Source organism: Dermacentor variabilis, chromosome 11, assembly GCF_050947875.1.
Source record: "Dermacentor variabilis isolate Ectoservices chromosome 11, ASM5094787v1, whole genome shotgun sequence".
NCBI classification, from domain to species: domain Eukaryota; kingdom Metazoa; phylum Arthropoda; class Arachnida; order Ixodida; family Ixodidae; genus Dermacentor; species Dermacentor variabilis.
The window spans coordinates 106910027-106920982 of NC_134578.1; positions in this window are offsets into that span (position 1 = coordinate 106910027).

Consider the following 10956-nt stretch of genomic DNA (forward strand, 5'->3'; position numbering starts at 1 on the left):
TCCGCCAGAAGGTATTAGAGGGACATTGCTAGCGCGAGGTTTCTTTCTATTGCAAAAGGGAACAAATGCAACCTACGTTCCGGGCGCGGCTGTCTACAGAACATGATGAGTACGCAAAGTGCAGTCCCAAGTCCGCCATCACGGTACCCCGGCTTGAAAATCCCCCTCTCCCTTCTACGGCCCCGTTACAATTGTCACTGCATCAGCCTCGAATTCTCATGCTGCCGCCATCATCACATAACGTGGAGCCTTTTATCGAGCTGGCACCGCTAGTGAAGCCGTGTATAAAATAAATTATGGGGTTTTACGTGCCAAAATCACTTTGTGATTATGTGGCACGATGATGTATTCGAGGCTATTCGCTTGGGAGCGCTTGAATAGCGGCGCGCGACCGCGTGTCGATTTCTTATTTTGGATGTTCGGCTCACTCTTGTATTTTCTCGGAAAAACCAACCAGGCAAAGCTGAACATGCAACAAGTGCTTGATTCGGAGGAAATTTGAGTGAGGTGTCCTACGATTTTGTAATTGATATCTTTTGCGATTCAAGCAATAACAGGAAATTCACTATTTAAAAGCAGACAATTAAGACTTCGTGATGAAAAAAATACTGACTCTGAGTAGACACAACTGCGGCTACAATGCAGTCGGTACAATTTCTCTAGAGCTCCTGCGTTCTTTCTAAACCTTGGTGCAAGTTAACTTGGACTTTCGGTACATGCTACTAACAGATTTGAGCGCCTAAGCTGTTGTGTTCCGTGTCCGTCTGCTGCACCTCAAGAATTATTTTAGGAACGGTGCCCTGCTCTTCCTCGTCGTCCAAACATACCTGGGCAATGCGGTACTTCGAGCCATGCACGAGAAAATTACATCCGGGCGCCTTGGGTTTGCTGAAACGCCTCAACGCCTCCTACAAGGTTTTTTATTGAGCTCACTCGTGGAAGGCAACAGGGCTGTACGTCATCATCTGTCATGTCTACCAACGCCATGAATAGTCCACTGCGGCTCCTGCAAGCTTTCTGCAACTTGTTAGGGCGCCACTTTATCTTTTGAGAAAGTCGGCAAATAGTCCTGCTAAGCTAGCTAGCTTCAGTCAGAGAGGTCGAGCGCTGAACGTTGCCAGGGTCAGTTTCGATTGGCGCCTGTACAAGCCGATATATTTTTAGCACCCTCTGCTGCGCTTCAGGTTTGGCCGCAGCCTTGGTCAGGTTCTCCACAGCTGCTGGGGACCGAGAAAAATCGGGTGATTGAAGGAGCCATCAGGCAGGCAGTGGCCGAATACTGCACCAGACAGGCCAATTCCAGTTCTCGTGAAGCATCGTCTTGTGGAAGTTTAGTGGGCCTTCCTGGTTTTATTGTACTTGAAATAATGTAGCCCCACTGGCTTTGCGCATTTGTGCCGGTGTCAGGTGCCGCCCCATCAAAATATATTTGCGCAAGTGAATTGCGCAATTATATCCAATTCACCTAGATGCGCAATTGCGCATCTAGGTGAATTTACGACGCAAGAATGAGCTGGCGCCATCACATTGATTATGTTAAATTTATGGCAGCAAGCGCTGTTGTCATGATAAGCAAACTTGGCCGACATCACTCTTGGCTACGCAGGGAAACTCTAATAATAATTCATCGCGTGTACGTTGTACCGATACTGGAATTTGGGTGCGTGCTATTCTCTGGTGGACAAGCATACCAGATTAACCCCTGATTGAAGAGCGGCAGGCTCTTCGTAATTGTCCTGATTACCGAAATTTGTTGGTAACGATTTTTATATCAAGAAGCATGACTGCCTGCTCCTCTCTGTCGATTCGGTATTCCACCAGTGGAAACGTATTCAAACATTTATGAATCTTCTCGGAGACGATCACAATTTACATTTATTAGTGAAAGGAGGACATTTTTTGATGAAGTCCAGCTTATATAGACCTCAGGTTTTATTTGTACAAGTTGAGTTTGATCCACTAAAGCTTAACATACGGGATATCGTTTGTCCAAAAAAGCCATCGTCTAATATAGATATTGAATTTGATAATATATTTCTGTGGAAGGCGAAACTCCTGCTCAATACATATTTAAATGGCATGCTACAAGATTATTTAACGCAGTTGGGAATAGATCATGTGATAGCGACTGATGCGTCAATGAGGGAGGCGAAAGCGGGTGTGGGTATTTTCTCCGAGCCCCTATGCTGGTCATAGGAATGACGCCTTCGGGATTTCACACCCATATTTCTGCCTGAACTATCAGCCGTTTTCTTAGCTCTCCGAAAACGTCCTTCCAATTATGCACATCAATATCCACATCATTTACTTCATCTTCAGACACTACTGTAGTCAATACATTTAAATCATTAATCCTCTCAAACTTAAGCCTGCAGTGGTTCGTATGGGTCTCAGGGCATCATGGTATATTTTTAAATGAAATAACACACACTTGTTCGGATGTCTGTTGATGGACCAGCTACTTCTGTTATGCCTACTTCGGCTCATGTCACTGCTGCTAGGTTAAGAAAATTTTCACTTATCCAACATTCTATAAAGTTGAAAATCCAGATGTCAAAATATGACTATTCGTCAATTTTCTGGTACAATAAATGATGTCCAACACGTAAATGATAAATCTCCTTACGAAAATTACGATGCCGCGTCCCACCATGAACTTTTTACATACACAGATCTGGCCTGGCACCGTCCCCTCTGTGTCCAAGATGCCAGGAAGCCGAAAACATTGATGGCTTTGTAGTAGCTTGCCGTCGATTTAAAAATCAGAGGAATAAATTAGAATTATCATTGCGAAAATTGGTTATTTCTTTAACTTCTCAAAATATCCTCCCCTTCGGGCCTTCTTCACGGAACTTTACCCACCGGAACATCTGCGTGGCCATTTCCGACTATCTCAGACATACGATGGCTACCATGGTAATTCTCCTGATGAATAGTTCAATAGTTCATTAAGTCGCTCATCGGGTGTTTGAAATGATTCTAATACCAACAGAACTAATCACAAAATTTGCTGTTTTCATATAATTACAAATATTTGTATTTCTGTATTTGCCAGGTAAATCTATTTCCTCATTATCATAATCGTCATATTTAGCCCTACTTTACTTTTTCTTTAGGCTTTTCTCGCTCCGCTTCCTTTTAACCTTGAACCGCCGACTTCTTCGCCAATCCTCCGTCGTGGGTGCGCGCCACAAGTAAGGCGCAAACAAGCAAGCATGCAAGCAACTCCTTGCCTGACCTACACTGACTCGTGAAATGGAGCATAGACACATACACGTAACTTCATAGTTCTTATCGTCTTTATTTTGTCTGACTCGTTAATACAGTGGCCATAGCTTTGCATTCGCTGTGGCACACCGCGTTCGGTTGTACTGCTATGCTAGACACGTCCTTGCCAAATTTTAAATCATTACACGGGCGGCGCAGCACCGTCACTGCTGTCCGCGAAGCACGTCATTCTAAACCGTTCCAAGATGAAGGATGCAATCCACTTTCCGTGGGGGCCTGCTAGGTCGTGCTAGGTTAAAGTCGACCATTGGTGGGTACACGCTCTTTTGCGTTTCATCATTATTTTCGACCCTTCGATGGGCACATAGGAGCGCCGGCATCCTACGTTTGATATATCACCATGAAGGTCAGGCGTCGTAGGATGGTCGATGAGATAACATTCAGAGCAAACGCCGCGGCTGTTAAGATCACTTGGAAACAGTTGGACGACTATACATATTTTTTTTTCATTCCGCACTACTCTTGCCCACACGTGCATTTCCCATCAGAACCTAGCCAAATACAGCCTAGCTATAAACTATTATTAGATAAAGGACAGTGTTTTGCTCAAGACTAGCCTGTGAACACCACCCGGACAAAAATGTTTTGTTCCAAGAGGACATTAGGGAAGAACGCCACATTTAGTTACCCGCTTTGATTGCCTCTAGAAACATTAGTGGAATAAGGTTTAAGTAATTGGTTTCGTAGATTTAATAAGCATCATTAGGCTAGAATAACCCGTGGCTCTATATCTATGTCTGTCGCCTACAGTAAAAGTGTACAGGTAGAAAGTGCTCAGAAGAGAACCTTATTTACTGAAATTCAGTATTGTACAAAAAATACATAAAAATCTTGTGTGGCAAACTCACATATATACAATGCGAAGACGACGCGTTCAGCGCAGTGCATATTGAAGCAGTAAGCGACGCTGTACCGAATATATATTTAGAAATAGATATAAAAAGTGTCGAAGACATTGGTTCATATTGTCATGAAATATTTGAGAGTTTGCGCATTATATTGGGGCTATTTTCAAACTCCGTGATTTCCTTTTCCTGCTGGTCTGCCAAATGTACCATGAAGTATCGAATTAATTTTTTTAAGAAGCGATATGAACAACTTAACCTCACAAAGGCAAGCATTATCGTTATAATTATTTTCCTACCTATACAACATGTTCTGCATGTACAAAACATCCATGATGCACAGAAAGATGAAGGTATACAGACAGAGAGAAGCTTGAACAGAATAAGGATGGTAGATCAAGGATAGTTTTTGAAAAAGATTTCGTCAAGGGGAGTGTGCCTAAAAAAGAGAAGCTCTGTATTTGAAACGTCCACTACAGCACACTTCGACGTGGCGCCGCTCGTAATATCTGACTTACTTACCTTGAAACTAAATTCAACTTGGGGCTGTGACTATACTACACAAGAACAGAATGACATGATGACCATTTTTGGTGCAGTAATCTAAACTTCGAGTAGCTAGGCTGCTTTCTTTAAATGAGTGAATCATGGAACATCTTTGTTATGACATAATTTTGAATATGATACGTTGAAATGTCTTCAAATTCCGTTGTAGACCTGGAGCAGTAAAGCGCGTCCTGATAAACCGAAGGCGCCGGAGATGAGGGCAGAATCTGCTGTAACCACTACAGTGTCACCCTTGTAAGATAAGCATCATGTACATTTCGGGCCAAGCAATACATTCTGCACGGTTCTTTCGAATGTGGCCTGCGGGTTGTTAAGGCTCAAGGGCATAAATATTAACTCGCATAAGCCATCGTGCTTAATAAATACAGTTTTGTCGCAGTTCTGCCACCAACACAGCTTTCATTCCTGTACCGTGAACGCGAGCTTAAAATAAGAAATATGTGCATTGTAAGGAGTCCAGACCATCGTCCATCCGAAGTAAAGCTTAGTGATCCTTTTGTGCTAACTCATTTATTCGACAATAATCTACACCAAAATCCATCTGATACATCCTGCTTCCTTGCGAATTCCATTGGGCAAGGTCAGGGGTACTAGGAAGGCTACATAACGCCACGAAGAGGTGTTGCGGTGATCTGCTCATTAATGACGAGGCGCTCGGGCGCTAACACGCGATACAGTCTTTGGTGACCGTAGTGGCTGGGGCCTGTATCAATGTAGTGTTTTACAGCGGAAGTACGTCGTAAAGAAGATTGCACAAGCTCACAGGATGAGCTAAAGTCATGCAGCAAACGAAGAATTGGCGTTCTTTCTTTAGTCATGAGGTCGTCAGCAGTGGAGGGGTCGAACCCTTCCGCAAATACGCCAGCGTTGATTAGCCTGGTGAAGGAAATGACATCGACGTAGGATCAACAGTGCAGCGTAACAATTTGCAGCAGGTTGAATAGCTGGACCTGGATAAGGCACTTATGGCGGAACAGGGAAGTAGCGAGGGAAGCGAGTTGTAAACAATCAGTGCGCTGGAGCAGACGGGGACGGTGGGTGCAGCGAAGCGTAGTGGAAGAACTCTTGAGTAACAAAAACGGGAAGGGTGTCGTTGTGCCCGTAACTCAGCCGAACGATGAAATGTCCCATTGGATGGCTTTGTCGCATGGTCGCATTGTTTGTGAAGCTCCCGTCAGTCACACCATGAAAGCTTGTTTTCCATCTGGTTATGTCCCGCTCGAGTGCACATATCTGGGTCTCACAGGCGGAATACACCACTACCGATGGCGGCATAGTTGGCAGTAGCGTGTGGCTTTAGAGCAACAATGTGTACAGAATGTGGATGCTCAACCCGACTAGGAGATGACGAATGTACATATACGAAGTACATTAATAAAAAGCATGCGCATCAAACTTATACTGTGCAGTAGCAAAATATTCGAGCACCTAGCAGTTAACGATTGTTCTGAAATATTGCGCCTGGATATAAAAATAGTAAGAAAGCCCCATATCAATGCAGGATCACCAATATAATTTTTATGCAATTACGCATTAAATAAGAAATCAAGTTAAGTAAAATAATTACTTAAAGCAGCACAAGTTAAAGGCTGCCTTCTTTATATAGCTTTAAGTCGTCTAAAGAAATGAAAGTGCCTGTTTCATGATGGAAACGCTCAATGGCAACACTTTTCTGCAAGTGAAAAAGCTAAGGGTTAGTTATGGTGTTTTCTTTTGTGCGTGTAACTATCTGGCAAGCTGTGTACAAATTGTTGAGTACCAGGCTCGAGCTGAACAAGTGTGGCAAAGGACGCGGGTTTGGATTGCCGAAGAGACTCGTGAAGAGGAAGGAGGACAAGAAAGGGAAAATAAATAGTGTGAACAATATATAACAAATTGCTTGAAATAATTTTCTTTGGTGCCTTTTCGTCTTGGGGGGGGGGCGGCCTTCTTTTAATTTCCCATCTTAATTTTAATTTAGTCACAGCTCGGCGGATGGCTGCCGGGGCACAACGTTCTTGAGCTCTCAGGAGTTTACTCGTCTTGACGTTTATTGCCCGATACTTCCAAACAAAAATCAACCCTTTTTGACTTCGCATAAGACTTAATCGAATAAGAGAGGCGCGTTCGAACAGAGACGAGGTGGCACCTACTTTTTAGCCTCCGCGGCTTTACGGTAATGAAATTGAGGTGCTTGACCATCTGTATGGGCTTGGGATATAACCCTGTGACAATGCGTTTCGTGGCTTTTTAGAAAAAAAGAAAGAAGAACTGCGATGAAGCCGCTGTCTTAGTTTCCACTGCTAATTTGGCGCTTGGCTGTTGGATGGATAAGGGACCGTGGACCATATCTGCAACACAATATGCAGAAAAGTTCGGCAATGTAGCCGAAACCTACAGATTGATGCTACTGAATAGAAGGTTCCATTGAACGTCGCTTTGATCAGGGAAGCTCCCGAATGGCCTGCGCCGCCGAAGATGCGGCGCAGGTTAGTTGAGAGCCCCAGCAGGACTCCTCATTTTATCGCCTTCCTTTCAGGCACTTCGTTGACCGGAAATGACAAGAAGAAGGAAGGGCTTGATTAATCCTAGTTCTCGCCAAAACAACACCTGTTGCAGAGTCGCTAAGGTAGCCATAAAAGAAACAGCCACAAACGATTGAAACAGAGTGTAATAATCGTTATAAACCCAGCCGATACTTAGAATGATGTTGATCATTGATAATGTGTCTGGCAAACGCAGGGGCATCTCGAGTACGTGGAAACATACACATAAGATGAGATTTCATTAAAAAGATCAAGGGTTACCTCCAGAAGCTGCTGGCCAGTGCTTTTCATTTCTAACACCTTGAAAACAAACAACTTCATAGCTAGCTGATATCCAATACAAGCTTAGATGCAACATTGTTTACCGTATATGCTCAAAGCAGTCGTGTCTTGGAAAGCAATCGTAGATTTCATACGCTCACACTTATATCGGCTTCGCCGTTACCTTCGCAAAGTGCATCAAACTTCCGTAAGAATGATTTTGTCCTTTTGATTTTATCCTTTGCGAAGTACCTTTTGTCCAGCAACTGAAACACTGCGCTGTATACGCAAGCTATGGTCTCTTTGAACTTAAAATCCCTGCTCGCGTGCATCCCTGTCGACGTCGCACTTGATCATTTTAAGGAAGTCTTGCAGCAATATTCTTCTAAACACCTTCGGTTGCCTTGAAATGGATGACTAATGTCAGCTTTTGAATTTTTGCCTATAAAGCCCCTCTTTGTCTACTAAATGTAATTATACAATGAAGTGTTTGTAACAGCCACGGGGAGCTGCTGTTTCTGTTGTGTGTGTCAAGCTCGCTTTGGATGCTACGTATTTTCAGTGTTGCCGTTGAACCCTTCCTCCTGATTTTGGGTATGAAGCTTTCGTGACTGTAACTGTATAATTTGCTTCAGTGGTCTCACTTGCTTACGGCGACTAAAATAATTGTAGCGAATTATTCAACATTAGTTATACCTAACACAAGCTGCCGCTTTGTAATCATTCATGCTATGCTGGAACGGGCCGTGAATGTTCTAGCTACAACGGTCTCTAGCAATCGCTACACATATGGCAAATTACCTTGATTTTCATTGCATACATCCAAAGGCCACGAGGCAGAGCCACCACTTTCCTTTACAACTGCACTTTCCGTTGGTGGATACTTACAGAGCGTGATGCATAGTTGATAGATTTGTGCAAGCGCGTGGTCATTAACGGCTACTCATGTCGACAGCAATGGAACGAGTGCTTCGTACCTCGATGCCGATCCCTCTTACTAGTCATTTCCTTCAATTTCGACCCAATTTAAATTCTTACAAGCCTCTGGTGATCACCGCTTTCTATTCCCCTCTGCACACACCACAATATGCACCACCCTCGTTTTTAATTCCTGCTAATATGTTATGAGGTGCAGTCGAAGCATGAACAAACATATTGCAATGGTGGAACTGAAAGTAAATTTTTTTTTGGCAATGAAAAAGCTAATGACTTCGATTCAAATTTTTGTGGCGACAGTAGTTATTGTTGCCAATTAAATCCGCTTTTCTGTATGTTCTTTCATGGAACACCTTAGTAAAATTGAATTGAATTATCGAGTTTTAAGTGCCGAAACCGCCATTTGATTACGAGGCACGCTGCATTGGAGGACACAGGAATAATTTTAACCACCTGGCGTTCTTTAACGTCCACCTATACCTAAGTACAGGGATGTTTTTATACTGCGCCCCTCAATGCCCTCCCCCCCCCCAAGTGCAAGCACTGTGCAAGCAATTTGGTTCTGCGACCTTGGTTCTGCCAAAATTTGCCTTTTATTTTGGAGCCTTTGCGCAGCAAAGTAATGATAGTAGTTTGTAATATAGTACTTGTTAGCGACACTCCTGCATGAATAAGACCAGGTTACCTTCCTTGAGCGTCTCACGCTTAAGACTTCCCAAACACGCTATAATTTACACATTTTTCCTTCGTGTGCCGGGTTGAAGAACATAAAAGTGTTTTATGAAGATGTTCTACTATGCAAGCACACTTTTCAGAGAACGCAAGTACGCATAGTTGGAAAGAATGCACAAAATGGTCGATATTTCGCACATTTTTATTTCGCACCTACTTTTCCAACGTTTCGTGAAATTAAAGTGGCCCTCATGGACGCAACAATTTTTTACCGCTCAATATATGGCGGGAAATTACTGCAGAATGAATCCTTATACATGTGGAACGCTTCTGTAATTCTTTATTGAAATGATTATCATTTCAGTGCCACGGTTAGGACAGTTGGCGTGGAATTACCAGAAAATCAAGTTTCAGTAAAACAGAACAATTAGAGTTATCAGTTTTTACACAAGGCCATAAAAGGACAATAAATAAAACGCACAACTTTTACTTTTATTACGCTAAGCAGTCAAGAGCTGGGTATCAATGTATTCTTCGACCAACATGATTCCTTGCAACGTCACGGCTGTTTTTTACATCCCATTGAGCTTCACAAAAGAAAAAAATATGACGAACTACCCAAATTTATGCGACTTCACCCCAAGAAACCATCAGCTATGATGTGGGTGCTGTAGCACCATACCAAACCGAGATTTCATTCATAATGAAGGAAACTCTGTGAGTGAGTGATCAAGTTCTACGTATGTAGAAACTGCTAGCTCAAAAGACCGTCTAGGGAAAGGGCGCAAATACTGGAGAAAGGAATAAATCACAAATGACCTATCCCGGAAAATATCCCGGAAAAACTATAGCGTCGTGGGGGCTCTACCGCTGTTATTTGGTGTTATCCAATTTTAGTCTTTGAACAGCTTCAGATATTTCTACACAATGTCATTACAGCCACAGGACTCCCCCAATATTTATTTTGTCATTAGCCAAGTGCTTCACTTGCAGATCGAGCAGGTAGTTGGTGTTGTATAGGGAGCCGCATCTTAGTTAGATGAGCTCTGAGCTTCGTGAACTTTCATGGCGTAGTTCTGTGATTCCTCACTTTAGTAGTAGAAGGTGTTATGGCGTAAGCTTTCCTTGAAAATATGCCACTTAGCCAGCACATACTTTATCAGGGTATAGCCAGTGCGCGCCTTATTGGCAAGAATTAGTGACAAACATAGGGCAGCACAAGACAGTTTTATGTCAGCTATCTTCGCAGCAAGATAACGAAGAACGAAACATACATTCATCAACTCTGAGTAATTTGACACCGCATACGAAGATTTTTTTTTTTTTGCTTTCGAACTCACTGCAACATCCCAACGAGAAATCATATATTGTCATAAAACAAGAACGCGCTTATTCTACTGCAAAATCATGCCACTGTGGTGGATTCAGCCCCGGAAGGGTCCCCTCATGCAAGCAGCGGCTACTTAAACTTGAAGAACAAGAAATTCAAAAGACTGCGCTGCTCCTTCCCATGGTGTGAAGCTGCTTTGCTTTTCTGTTACAAGGCACAATAGAAACGTAAAATTCCCGCTGAGATAAGATAAAATGACTGCACCACATTTATGGACAAGCTGTTAGAGGAGCACCTTCAGCTGCATACGTAAAGCAGGATGGCTAGCGTGACTGTGCCGATATTGCTGTGAGTGACTATTGCACTGCTGTTATTTGCAACATGAAGTATTTGATCGTGCCACTGAATATCACTGATGCTGAAAATTGAGCTGCGTTCGTTTTGTATACTGCATAGCATTTGCTTTGAAGAAGTCGACTGGGCAATTCAGAAACACAGCGATTTTTACTTTGCATATATGAGGGACGTAACT